The sequence below is a fragment of the Cricetulus griseus genome, chromosome 6 (assembly GCF_003668045.3).
Source record: "Cricetulus griseus strain 17A/GY chromosome 6, alternate assembly CriGri-PICRH-1.0, whole genome shotgun sequence".
Taxonomy (NCBI): Eukaryota; Metazoa; Chordata; class Mammalia; order Rodentia; family Cricetidae; genus Cricetulus; species Cricetulus griseus.
In genome coordinates, this window is record NC_048599.1 from 29,975,063 (window position 1) to 29,990,232 (window position 15,170).

Sequence of the window (15,170 nt, forward strand, 5' to 3'; positions counted from 1 at the left end):
TGACCTCAATATGACGTATAGGAGATAGTGTTGACTTGTTCACTCAGGAATCATAAAGTGAAAAGTAAATGAGAGTATATGAGGAGCTGTAGCCTCCTTGAGGGACTATATAAGGAGCTATGAAATCTGGAATGTAAAATGAGTTCTTAACTCGGGCACAGTCATATCAAGGATACCAATACCTCAGACACAGTCAAATTGTGCATATCCTCTTGCCCTTTTGGAATGTCACAATACATTTTTGTCTCATTTACACAAGTGTATTGTAAGAGTTTATGATGTACCTCTTGTTATGTCTGGATGACATGATTGATTTGTAGCAAATTTTCTGGAACTCAAGCTCTTACAATCACTTTCACCCCATTTCTGTAATGTCATCTGTGCATTAGCTTTAGTGGTCACATTTGGATAACTGTATTTGGGAAAGCAAATCCACAATTATAGCTTTCCACATGATATTTTAATTGCTTTACACCCAGTTTTAAGTCATCCCTTAAGTTCTTCTTCTTCCTACTCTAATTTCCTATAGCTGTGCTACTCCACTTAACCATCTGTCTTTCTTTATTCTCCATGATAGTGAAGCTTGTGAGTGGGTCACATCTTAGGCTCCACTGCTAGTTAATAGTTTTCCTTCTGTTCCCAGTCCATTCATAGTGATGTACAACTGAGTCTTGGACCTCTCCAAGTAATCCATATGGATTAGAGTTAACACTCAGATTTCCTTTCAAACATACCACTGTCATCACCTTCCAGGAGTTTCACATTACGTAAATCAGCTCCAGGAACAGATTCCTCTTCCATCTTATTTACATGTGTTATGCAATATGTGATTATTTATGCATAGTGAGATGGGGAAACTCAAAGGGCATTAGATATGACAAGAAGCCATGACTCCTTTACATATAATTTAAATTGTACTCAGCCTAAGAACCCAGAATTTTGACAGAGCTTGCTTTATTCCCTGCAAAGCAGTGAAGACTGGATGTGGCCCATCCCCAGCCCATTGTCCCCTTTTACTGTGTATATGATATAGTTGAGATCAAAATACAACCTGACTATCTTTCACTAAGAAGAACATGAGCCCTGCACACAGTGAAATTATGTTTGCCTTCCTTGTCATGTATGCTTGCTAAGAATGTATTTGAGATTTCTGACCCACTTTTTTACCTTATCACTCTTATTTTATTAAATGCTAATGTATAAAATGTACTTTATAAACCATTTGGTACTCTAATTTAAAATATATTTGGTAAAAAAAAAGAATACCCAACATTTTACTCAATTTTTGTGAAGCTCAAGGTGATTTATATTAGAGTTTCAATGACACTTGGCAGCTACAAAGATTAGTAGACTATCTCCAGCCCCTACACAGGGTTCCAAAGGTGAAATGCTTCTCAGGAGCAAGGGGATATAAAATGATTTCTTCAGGGACTTCACACACACACACACACACACACACACACACACACACACACACACACACACACAGAGAGAGAGAGAGAGAGAGAGAGAGAGAGAGAGAGAGAGAGAGAGAGAGAAAGAGGCTAAAGTCCTTCATTTCATGTGCTCTTTATCATTCTCCAGTTCTGCCAAAGTTTCCAGCTTACATACACATACAGTCAGAATTCTCTGACGCCACACAGATGCAAAGCTAGAGTTTTTCATGGTCATAAAAACACATAAAAGTTTTACACAAAGCAGTAAATGTCAGCCTTTACTTATGGCTCAAGTTGAGAGTGGTTTAAGCTTCCAAAAGATTCTTAAAAGAAAAGTAGGTTAATTAATATCAAAATCTTAGGGCCCTGCCTCAAAAGTTTTCACTCAGGATTCACAAAGAGACACTACAGTAAGCTTGCGATCTAAGCCCAAGGGCTATAGAAAACAATGTTCTCACAAAATGTTCTTTCTATACATGATCTCTTTACTGTTCTCCATTCAGATTATTTTGTCCTAATTGGCTATTAGGGCATGGCAACAAAGGGGTCAAAGATTATAGAAGTGAGACTGTGACCAAAGAGTGGTAAGGGGGCATAGTGAGATATGTTTTGAGACATAGGTCTTTAGTTAACTAACTGGCAAGTAATGAATAGGGATACTTTAAGGTTAATGTGAGGTTACCTTGGGACAGCACTTCCCTAACTGCTGGCAGAGTGAATCCAGGACTCTCTTGTTCTCTGTCTCTTTGAGAGATATGGCTCAATAACTTCAGACACTGCACTTCTTGTCTTTGGGCATCTGTGAATGTCTCAATAGAAGTCTCTTTTCCTGAACACAAAAACTGACCAACTGTGGGCCAAACAAGATAATTGAAGTGGGGCAGACTTCTAAGAAGCCACATTTCTGCTTCCCTGTTAGATACTATTTTCCTTATTGTTTTGAGCTTAGATATCCATAACACATTTACAAAGCTGTGAAGTTATGAGACACAGAACATTTTAATTTGAATCATCCTGAAATTCATTTTTGTAGTAGAAGTGAGGACGCAGATGCACCTGAGCATCAAGATCAAGTTGTTTAGCACCCTATTTGGGACGTGTGTGTGTGTGTGTGTGTGTGTGTGTGTGTGTGTGTGTGTGTGTGTGTGTGTGTGTTTCTTTTATTACTCTGTGAATAATGTTATATGTCATTTAGTCTCTATTTACAAAGATCTCTCAGTCTCCATGACAGGTAAAGAAAGCAACAGTTTCCTAAAGAACTATAAGAGGAATGTAACCTAAGAGGTGGCTTCCCCCATACTTTTGTTCTTCCCTTTTCCTTAACGCATATACATGACAGATATTATCACTCTTATAATCCAGCATGAAATGCTGTGTTCAGTGATCTTTGTAACCTTGTCTCCCTCACAAATAGTGATATTGAGGAACAGAAAATATTTGTGACCTGTCAAGCTTGTTTCCACAGATGTATACATGAATGTTAAGGGATACAACCTTGACTTCCTTGAAGAACTCTCTTAGAATAAACCAGCTGTTTATGAGCCAAAGATTATGAAATTGTTTGCTTTATTTGAAACCATTTAGGAAATGTCAAAAAGCTGTCATTTCTATCAAGATCCCTGAGATTGATTGCTGACTAATCCCACTTTTCTTAAGTCTCATTTGGGCCAGAATGTTGCTCTTCAGGGTGAGAATCCAAGGAGGATCTACCATCAATGAGTAGACATAAAAGACAGGGAATTACTTTTTGAAAAGACACCCTGAGTCTACATTCTCAATTCAGATCTTTTCATTTAAAATTTATTCACATTTTCCCTTCATGGGTTTTGTCAACAGAGTTGGTTTCCTGATGTCCCGGTACAGAGGCTGAGGTTTCATTGGAGCAATCACAGATTCATTTGCAGAACATTCCATGGTTTAACGTTTTACTTGCTCATCTCATTTTCCTCAAGAAAACTGCACATTTATTTTGGTATTTTATTGTCTGAAGTTTGGTTTTTTTTCAAGATAGACATGAAAAAGAACTTTTAGCAATCACAATGTCATTGACTTAGTTCCACACAATGTTGAAATATCCTCTGAGAAATACATTACTTAATTACTTAAAATTCAGCTTCAGAGAAGTTCTCAGAACACATGTTAAATATACCAGATTCTTTATTCCATTATAATTTCCATGGCCTGTATCCTATTCCAAATGTTGGCATTGTCCTTCCCTTTTATCCTATGAGGCAAGCTTCTACTGTTCATGATTCTCTGAACATTCCAGGTTTTTAACCTCCTTTTAAAAACATGGACTCTTAAGATCTTCCTACAGCATATGAAGGCTTTTCTACCCTATATTTGAAAACTCTTTGCCATTTCTCCATAGAAAACTTTTAAAGAACTAAAAATTTGATAATCATGTTTAGTATAGCAATGGCCCTATTTCTCAGTATTACTATTCTACCATGGTTTCTTTCCTTATCATTATGATAAAATGTATGAGAATAAGTATGTAATTTAGTAATGTCTTCTACTGAATTTGGGGTTTTGGAACTATATTTCATGCTGACAGAAATGGCATGGTGACAATTAGGTGAGGCTGGACTGGTTATATGGAATGTATGTATAGTCATAAAAGAGAGTAAAGAGTTAATTACTCCTACTTCTTGTGCTATATATAATAAGCCCACTGGGATTTTCCAATATTATGTAGTTTGTTTTGCTTGAAGAGGGAGCATGGCCCACCTGACCTCAGCTTTTCTGTACTTGTTTATGTGTTTTAGTACTTTCTCCATTTCCTAATTAGAACAATCATTGTTCCAAGACCAAGCTATACAAGACAGTATAGGATTGGGTTAATCAACTGATGTCCCACTCAACTAGAAATACTTTCCCTCCAAGATTATACTAGGTAAAGCTTCCACAACCTTTCTGAATAGCTTTGTTTGGACAGGAGTTGAGACTAGAGAAAGTTACAAGATACTCCAAGGAAGCAGTTTGAGAAGATATTGGAAGATAGACCTCATCAGTGCTTCGTCTCCCAAAAAGCATAACAAAGAGGATTTTTTAAAAAACCCACAACATACTTGTAATATGCCTTCTGACTATAAAATACCATTAGCGGGTGTACTGATAACTTCTAGCCTCATTTCCCAGCAAAACTTCCATTCCTGGGTGCACTTTTCCTCACTCATTTTGCTATGGTTCCCTAATGTAATCTTTTCTCTGAACCCAAATTCCTGGGACTGAATGCCTACTGAGCATAGAGCCACAGCTTTCATGGGAACATAATTTCCCCTAAATCTTTAGGCTTCCTTACTATATCCCTGACCTCCAAGGCTAATGTAAAAGGCATAATATTTTTCTTCATACTTCCTTCATCTTGATAGCCGTGGGAATTTTCACTAGCTCTCCTGTTGTTTCTCTGCCAATTTCAAATAAAAATGTTTGCACATTTCATCATGATCTATTTATGTTTTTGAAGTAATAAGATTAAGAATCTAGTTGTTATCTTCAATCTAGCCATTAAAAAGTCCACTGGAGACTACATGTTTAAACATATAAGCCTATTAGGAAATAGCATTATAAAACCACAAAATTGTAGTGTCACATCATGAGTGCTATTTGACTCTTGCCAAAAATAACTAATGTAAGTTATCCTCTGACCTACCTGAAACTTCTCATGTCCAGTGTTGCTGTAAACTCTCTCCTGACACTTGTGTAGATTAGATCACCATCAAAAGCCTTCTTACACCAGGGAAAAATACTAATCCACTACCAGGGGCCACCTAGAGTGCAGAGGCCTCCTCATTGACATCTTTGTTCAGGGGTCTGGATCAATCCTGTACTGGCCTCCACGACAGCAGTCTAGGTTTGATGTGTTCCCCCTTGTTCAGGGCAGCTGTTTCTTTGGGTTTCACCAGTCTGGTATTGACCCCTTCGATTTTCATTCCTCCCTCTCTGCAACTAAGTTCCAGAGTTCAGTTCAGTGTATATCTGTGGATGCCTGACTCTGCTTCCATCAGCCACTGGATGAGGGCTCTAGGATGGCATAAAAAGTAGTCATCAATCTCATCATAGGGGAAGGGCATTTAAGTTATCCTCTCCACCATTGCCTGGATTGTCAATTCAAGTGTCATCCTTGTAGATCTCTGGAAATCTCCCTAGTGCCAGATGTCTCCTTAGACCTATAATGCCTCTCTGTTATAGGGCATCTCTCATCCTGCTCTCCTATATTCTTCCCCCAACTCCATATTTATGCTTCTCTATTTCCTCCTCTCCTCTCCTCTTCTCCTCCTCTCATTCTGGCAGCTCCCTCTCCCCTGCTCTCATGATCCTAATTATCTAAGGAGTTCCTGCCCCTTCCCATTCCTGGGGTCCATGCATTTTTCCCTTAGAGTCCTTCATGTTTCCCAGTTTCTTTGGTGAAGAGGATTGTAGGCTGGAAATCCTTTGCTCTAGTCTAAAATTCATATATGAGTGAGTACATACCATGTATGTCTATTTGTGACTGGGTTACCTCACTCAGGATGGTTCTTCTAGTTCCATCCATTTGCCTTCAAATTTCAAGATTCCATTGCTTTTTTCTGCTGAGTTGTACTCCATTGTATAAATGTACTAGATTTTCCCTATCCATTCTTCAGTTGAGGGGCATCTAGGTTGCTTCCAGGTTCTGGCTATTACAAACAATGCTGCTATGACCATGGTTGAACATATATCCTTGTTGTATGAACCACACTGCAAATTTTAAATTATCCTCTTGGGCAGCCAAAGAGACTGAGTCTAAGCAGGCATAAAGCCTGTGAAGGAACATGCTGGAAAAAGTTGGCATGACTTCCAGCTTAAAGAGTAATAATTAAGCAGATGTGGCCAACACCTTGGGCCATGTTGAGGGGGTGATCTTAAAGCCAACAATGGACAATTTGTTTCTTCTAAATCCTCTCTGCCAGCTGCCTTTCTGAGGCTAAGGTTGGAGCTGATTATAACCAACCCTACCTGACTTGGAATACCCACCAGCATCAGGGCAGGCAGATTCCTCATGGAGGCCCAATGGGTCTTTAGATGGCTAATGTGTATCATCAGGAACTGGGCACACACATCAATCTGGAACCCAAATTGGGGACTTGCCATCCTGCAGGAATACACAAACAGACCCCTAGGCCCACACCAAACCTGGATCAGGCTTTTTCCAAAGGCCTGCAGGAAGCTCTCTCCATTAAACAAGAGTTATTTTCTGTGCAGAGGACCGCCAATGATGGTCTGCTACTGAGTTACCAGAAACATCTAAAATTAAAAATTTTAAGATATAGAGAATAAGTGATAGAGTAGAATGAGGGGAGCCAAGGTGATCCTCAAGATCCCCCTTCTTTACTTTAGCTAAATAGACTTTCAAAGTACAGTGGGTGTGTTCCACAATAGCCTGACCTTGAGGGTTGTAAGGAATACCAGTTTTGAGGATAATTTCAAAACTTTGACAAAAGTGATTGAAACTTCTGCTGACATAGTCAGTGCCATTATCAGTCTTAATTTGTTACGGGACCACCGTGTAAGCAAAAGTCTTAAGACAGTGGCTCTTAACATCTCTCAACTTTTCATGAGAATGGGCAGAGGCAAATATTAGTCCAGGATTATCTATGGAAACATGGACAAATTGTGATTTACCGAAGGATGGCACATGCATTACACCCATCTGCCACACTTAATTGGGCAACAGTCCTTGGTGATTAACTCCCAAGTGAGGCACAGGAAGAAATTCTACACATGAAGGCAGTCCTTAACTATTTGAACAGCTTGTTCCTTGGTTATACTAGTATGAAAGCGTAAGAACCCTGCACTGAGATGAAAGTGCTTATGTAAGAATTGTGCTTTAGTGAGCTCTTTTGAAACTGCAATGATTTGAGTATACCTGTCAGCCATTCCATTTCCTTCCCTGAGGTGTCCTGGCAAATGGGTATGGGCCCTAAGATGTTCCACAAACACAGGTTCACTACATTGCCATACCAGACCCTGTATCTATAACAAACTCTCTTGTACTCTGTAGTTGGGGGCAACATAGATAGCCATCTCCAAGGGTTGGACAATGGGAACAACATTTAAACTGGTTATCTGTTCTTGATTTAATTTTTGGTAAGTGATATCTATCCAGAAAATTGTCCATATCCTTTATATTTTTTTAATTTTGTGGGGTACAGGTTTTAAAAGTATGACCTGATGAATCTCTGGATTTCCTCAAGGTCCGTTGTTATATCCCCCTTTCATTTCTGATTTTGTTAATTAGCATGCTCTCTCTCTCTCTCTGCCTTTTGGTTAATTTGGATAGATGTTTGTCTATCTTATTGATCTTCTCAAAACCTACTCTTTGTTTAATTGATTCTTTGTAATGTGTTCCTAGTTTCTACTTTATTGATTTCAGCCCTCATTTTGATTATTTTCCAGTGTCTATTCCTCTGTGGTGAGTTTTCTTGTTTTTGTTCTAAAGCTTTTAGTTGTTCTGTCATTTTCTAATGTGACTATTCTCCAGTTTCTTCATGTGGGCACTTAGTTCTATGAACTTTAGTCTTAGCACTGCTTTCAAAGTGTGCCATAAGTTTGGGTATGTTGTGTCTTCATTCTCATTAAATTCTAGGAAGTCTTTAATTTCATTTTTATTTCTTCCTTGACCCAGGAATGGTGCAATTGAATATTATTCAATTTCCATGAGATTGTTGATTTTCTGAAATTTGTATTGTTATTGAATTCTATCTTTAAAGCATAGTGGTCTGTTAAGATACAGGGGGTTATTTCAATTTTTTGTACCTGTTGAGGTTTGCTATGTTGCCAACTATGTGGTCAATTTTAGAGAAGGTTCCATGTGGAACTGAATCTTTTGTGTTTTGATGGAATGTTCTATAGATGTCTGTTAATCCCAATTGGGTCACATCTTCTGTTAGATCCTTTGTTTCTTTGTTATGTTTCTGTCTGGTGGTACTGTCTAGTGGTGAAAGTGAGGTGTTGAAGTCTCCTACTATAAGTGTGTGGGGTTTGTGTGTGGTTTGAGCTTTAGTAATGTTTCTTTTACAAATGTTGATGCATTTGTATTTGGGACATAGATGTTCAGGATTGAGATTTCATCTTGATTGACTTTTCCTGTGATGAGTATGAAATGCCCTTCTTCATCTCTTTTGATTGATTTTATTTTGAAGTCTATTTTGTTGGATATTAGGATTGCTACACTTGCTACACCAGGTTGTTTCTTGGGTCCATTTGATTGGAAAATTTTTTCCCAACCCTTTACTCTGAGGTAACGCCTGTCTTTGAAGTTGAGGTGTGTTTCTTGTATACAGCAGAAGGATAGATTCTGTCTTCATATCCATTCTGTTAGCCTGTATCTTTTTATAGGCATGTTAAGACCATTGACATTAAGGGATATTAATGTCCATTGATTGTTATTTCTTTTTTGTTTTGGATTTATTGTTGGTGGTGTCATTTTGTGTAGATATCAGCCTCCTGTTTCTTTTAGTGTTTGGTAAAGTTGGATTATCTATTGTCTATCTTTTTGTGAGTGTAGTTATCTATGTTGGGTTGGAGTTTTTCTTCCAGAAATTTCTGTAGTGCTGGATTTGTGGATATGTATTGTTTCTGTCTGGTTTTGTCATGGAATTTCTTGTTTTCTCCATCTATAGTGATTGAAAACTTTGCTGTGTACCGTAGTCTGGGTTGGCATCCATGTTCCCTTAGTGTCTGTAGGACATCTATCCAGGACCTTCTGGCTTTCAAAGTTTAAATTGAGAAGTCTGATGTAATTCTGATAGGTCTTCCTTTATATGTTACTTGGCCTTTTTCCTTTGCTGCTCTTAATATTTTCTCTTTATTCTGTAGATTTGGTGTTTTGATTATCATTTGGTGAGGGGACTTCTTTTGCTGGTCCAGTCTGTTTGTTGTTCTGTAAGTTTCTTGTACTTTTCATAAGCATATCCTTCTGTAGGTTGGGGAAGTTTTCTTCTATGATTTTGTTGAATATGTTTTCTGTATCTTTGAGCTGTATTTCTTCACCTTCTTCTATACCTATTAATCTTAGGTTTGGCCTTTTCACTGTGTCCCATATTTCCTGGATATTTTGTGTTAGGGATTTGTTGGACTTGAGATTTTCTTTGGTCAATGACTGTATATCCTCTAGCGAGTCTTCAACAACTGAGATTCTCTCTTCCATCTCTTGCATTCTATTGGTTATACTCACATCCTTAGTTCCTGATTGTTTATCCAGCCTTTCTTTTTCCAGTATCCCCTCATTCTGTGTTTTCTTTATTGTTTCTATTTCAGTTTTCATGCCTTGAACTGTTTTGAGTGCTTCCTTCACTTGTTTAGGTTTTTTCTTGGCTTTCTTTGGATTCTTTAAGAGAAGTACATATTTCTTGAAAGTTTTGTTTGTTTTTTTCTTATATTTCTTTAAGAGATTTTCTTGTTTCCTCTTTAATGGTCTAGAACATCTTTAAAAGTAGATTTTTTTAAGGTACATCTCTTCTTCTTCCTCTGTGTTTTGCTTTCAGATCTTTCTGGTGTGGAGTCCCTAGATTCTGGTGGTGTCATATTGGTCTTTCTGATGTTAAGTGTGTTCTTATTCTGTCTTCTTCCCATCTCTTCTTCCAGTGGGTGCAGGTGGGGTCTCTCTATCTCCTCTTGTCACCCGATGGTGTATGGGGACCAAGACTTCAATGTTTGCAGCTCTGGATGGTCTTGCCTCTCCTGGTAATATCCTCACTCAGCAGAGGTCAGGGCAGAGGAGGAACTGAGAGTGAGGTGTTTCTGGTCTTAGGGAGGTCCTCTCTCTCTCTCTTTGCTGATGCACTCTATGCCATGGGCAGGCCCAGAGAGATTGGATGGGTGATGGCGGGAGTTGGGTAAGAGTCAGACAGGAGCAGAGGGTACACTCACCTCAGCTGTGTTCAGGGTGGTGGAGGGGGAAGGAAGAGTGAGGTTTTTCCAGACTCCAGAGATCCTCCCTATCTAGGATGGTCCACTCTATGCCAGGCTCAGGCCCAGAGAGATGGGAGGGTGGCAGGAATTGGGCAGGAGTTGGGCAGGAGCAGAGGTAATCTCACTTCAGCAGAAGTCTGGACAAAAAGCATGAGCAAGTACTATGTCACCCCAATGAATATTCTTGAAATTAGAATTTTATTACTCCAAAGAAACCTTAGGATCTGTGCTGGAGTGCCAAGAAACTTAACCTGATGCAAGGCTCCACCCAGTCAAGATATCAGAAAGGAAAATTTGGCTTTGCTTGAAAAGAGAGTTCACTGAATAGAGAATGCATCTACAGGACTTTGTGTTTCAAAAGACTTCACTATCTGCTTTGTCTTTTCTTTGTTGGCCATGCTGTTTAGATTCTCTCACTGAAGAAACACCTGTTGGCTCAAATAAGAACTAAGAATAATGTTAGAAGTAGCTCTGTGAAATCTTGACATAAGGTCAAAGAATTCAAACCTATCCTTGATCTTCCAAAGGTAGAGGCCTAAGAACTAAAGGTATAAGGTTGGGATACTGAAGGATGTTTGGCCTAAGCTGTGTAAGTCTTACCTATATAACAGAATACTTGATCCAAGGTTACTAGACTTCTTAATACTCAAGGGCAGACAGCAAGGAAAGAAAGCATACTCATGAGCATGGTTCATTTTTTCTTTAGTAGAGGATGATTCTGATTGAATTCTGATATCTAGTATGATATCTACACTGAAATGATGAAAAGTATGGTAGGAATTGGTTACATTGAGGTTTATCAGTATTTTCAGTCAATAAAGCTAGCTCTCTCGAAATTTTTGGTTTTCAGCAAGAATAAGACATGAACAATATTCAGGGGAATTGTGGTGTATTGTCCTATCTCATGTCCTTAGTTTTTCCTCATATTCCTATCCTTACCTAATCACACATCAGTTAACACCTATAGCCACACACGGAAGAGAGTCACCATTCCTGAAGTCAATTTACAATACATGAGACCTACAAATGGAGATGGAATTTCAATGGTTGAGAGAATTTCATAGAAAAGTATCAATAACCCATGTAGATGCTTTGGAGAAATGCAAGCCTCAGAGGAAGACATCACTGTAGAGCAGTACAAATAACAAGAGACCTGGAATTATCAATGGAGCCTGATTTTTGACACAAAATTGCTTTAGTAATAGGGAAATCCTTTCATCTTTATTGAAAGACTTTAATGAAAGTACTATGATTGCAGGCTAATAAAAAGAGGGGAAAGAGAATGTTCTTATAACATTTCTAATATTACAAATCCAGTTCAGGTTCTACCATTCACTAGTAGCTATGCTATGTATACAATAACTAATAATAGACAGGATACATAATGTTGCCCTAAAAGATCAAAAGCAGACAGGAGTATTAAAATGCCATGAACATTTCAGAATGGACCTCTAGGGAGTTCAATATTTCTGAATTCTTGTTGCAGGTTTTGAAAGTTCCTCCATGGATGAAATATAATGAAATGACTTATCTTATGACATGAAATGCCTTGTAAAAGCAAAAATTAGTCAGTGCAGTGATCCTCATTCTAGCATATTCTGTGAAACTACAACAAATATTTCGATGTTGAGAAAACTCTATCTTCATTAGTCCATAACTCATACATGATGGCAAAATATCCATCAGGAAATTATTCAAATTATAAAGTATAAATACTTAAATTGTAAAATACTTTTACAAGGCCAACCATCCCTGGCTATCTCACAAGCAACCACCCTACCCACAAGGACGGCCTGTACCTAGAGGGACAGGTAAGTATATAACACCCCAGCTAAAGAGCCCTGCTTTGTAGGCCCTAGCCCCCACCCATCCCTATATCCATGGTACCCATGGCAACCAGACAGCAGCACCCTCTCCTGCCAACCATCCACTGACATCACACCAGGAATCACGAGAAGCATAGACCCCCCAACTGCACCCAGAGTAAATGACCCCAACTATACTTGAAGGAAGAGTGATCACTAGAGATACAAGTTTCATCTGACCTATTGGAGGAATAGGTAGGCAGGTAGATAGTAGTGGGAAAATACATGCAACAACACAAAGAGCAATTTGGCACTGTCAGAAACTACGGGTCCTACATGAGCAACAACTGAACAGTCAAACATAGATAAGGCAGAAGGAAATAATCTTAAAAATAACTTTATGAATATGATAGAGGCCCTTAAAGAAGAAGTTAAAAATCCCCTTAAGGAAATATAGGAAAAGAATAAAAATCAGAATAAATCAATAAATCTTATAAAGAATGCCAAGGGAAAAACCTCTAGGGGTTAAACATTGAAACCAAGGTAATAAAGAAAAAGCAAACATGGGGAAATTTAAAAATGAAAAGGTGGAAATGAATAGGAACTACAGACGCAAGCATAAGCAACAGAATACAAGAATTGCAATAGGGAATCTCAGACATTGAAGATACAATAGAAGAAATAGATTCATCAGTCAAAGAAAATGATAAATCCAACAAATTCTTAGCAAGAAACATCCAGAAAATCTGGGACACCATTAAAAGACCAAACTTAAAAATAATAAGGATAGAAGAAGGAGAAGAATTTCAGCTCAAAGGAACAGGAAATATTTTCAACAAAATGATAGAAGAAAACTTCCCCAACCTAAGGAAGGATATGGAAATGAAGTTAAAAGAAGTTTACATAACAACAAATAGACTGGACCAAAGAAAAAATCCCCTTGCATATAATAATCACAACATTAAACATACAGAATAAAAAAGAAAACTAGGAGCTGCAAAGATAAAAGGCCATAACATATAAAGGCAGACCTATCATAATTACACCACAATTCTCATTGGAAACTCTGAAAACCAGAAGGTCCTAGACAAACATTGTGCAGACTATCAGTGAACTTGGATACCAGCCCCGACTAATATACCCTTCAAAGCTTTCAGTCACCATAGGAGAAACAAGATATTCTACAACAAAACCAGATTTGAAAATACCTATCCACAGCCCCACAGAAAGTACTAGAAGGAAGCTATTTACATTTATGAAGACACAGGCAATAGGTAAACTCACACCAGCAAACCCCAAAGAAGGGAAACACACAAAAATCCACCAACAACCACAAAACCAAATAAAACAGGAATAAGCAATCATTGATGATTAATATCTCTTAATATTAATGGTCTCAATTTACCCTATAAAAGAAAACAACCAATCAGAATGGATAGGAAAAAAAACAACCTTCTGCTGCATAAAAGAAACATACCTCAACCTCAAAGACAGATATTACCTCAGAGTAGAGGGTTAGAAAACACTTACCAACCAAATGGACCTAACAAATAAGCAACTTTAGCTGTCCTAATATCTAAAAAATAGACTTTGAAATAAAATTAATCAAAAGAGATAGAGAAGGATATTTCATACTCATCACAGGAAAAATCCATCAATATAAAGTCTCAATTATGAACATTTATTCCCCAAATACAATGGCACCCACATGTGTACAAGAAAGGTTACTAAATCTTAAATCACAGGTCAAACCCCACACACTAATAGTGAAAGTCTTCAACACCCCATTCTCAGCAATGCACAGGTCTGCCAGACAGAAACTTAACAAAGAAATAAGAGAACAAACAAATATTATGAAGTTAACAAACTTTTCTAGAACATTCTACCTAAATACAAAACAATATACCTGATTCTAAGCACCTCATGGAACCTTCTCTAAAATTGGACACATACTCGGTAACAAAGCAAACCTCAACGGATACAATAAAAGGAATAATCCTCTGTATCTTAGTGGATCACCTTAGTTTAAAGTTAGAATTCAACAACACTAATGGCTGAAAGTCTACAAACTCATAGAAATTAAACAATGCTCAACTGGATCATTATTGGATCAAGAAAGAAAGAAAAAAAGAAATTATAGAATTCAATGAAAATGAAAGCACAACAAAACCAAAATGTGGAACACTATGAAAATAGTGCTAAGAGGAAAGTTCTTAGCACTAAGTGCCAATTTAAGAAACACGGAGAAATCTCCCACAAGTTACTTAACAGCAAACCTGAGAGTGCTAGAAAACAAGAAGCAAACTCACCCCAGAGTAGACAACAGTAAATAATCAATCTGAGTACTGAAATCAGTGAAACAAAGACAAAGAGAGTAATACAAAAATACAAAAAGTACAAAAATACAAAAAAAATCAGTGAAACAAAGAGTTAATTTTTCCAGAAATCCATAACATAGGCAAACACTTAACACTTATCCAAACTGACAAAATAAAGAAATAGGATATCCTAATTAACAAAATCAGAAATTAAAAGGGGGACATAACTACAGACATTAGGGAAATCCAGATAATCGTTAGGTTATACTTCAAAAAACTGTAGTCAACATAATGGAAAAATTTAAAAGAAATGAACAATTTTTTGATAGGTACCACAAACTAAAATTAAATCAAGACCAGACAAACAATTCAAATATACCTACAACACCCAAAGAATTAGAAACAGTCATTAAATTCTCCCAGGCAAAATAAGTCCATGGCCAGATGGTTTCAGTAAAGAATTTTACCAGTATTTCAAAGAAGAGCTAATGCCAACACTCTTCAAGTTGTTCCACACAATAAAAACAAAAGGAACATTGCCAAACTCTTTTTAATGATGCTATAGTTACCCTGTTACCAAAACTACAGGAAGACAAAACCAAGAAAGAGAATTATAGACCAATCTTCCTCATGAACTTTGATGCAAAAATACTCAATAGAATACTGGCAAACTG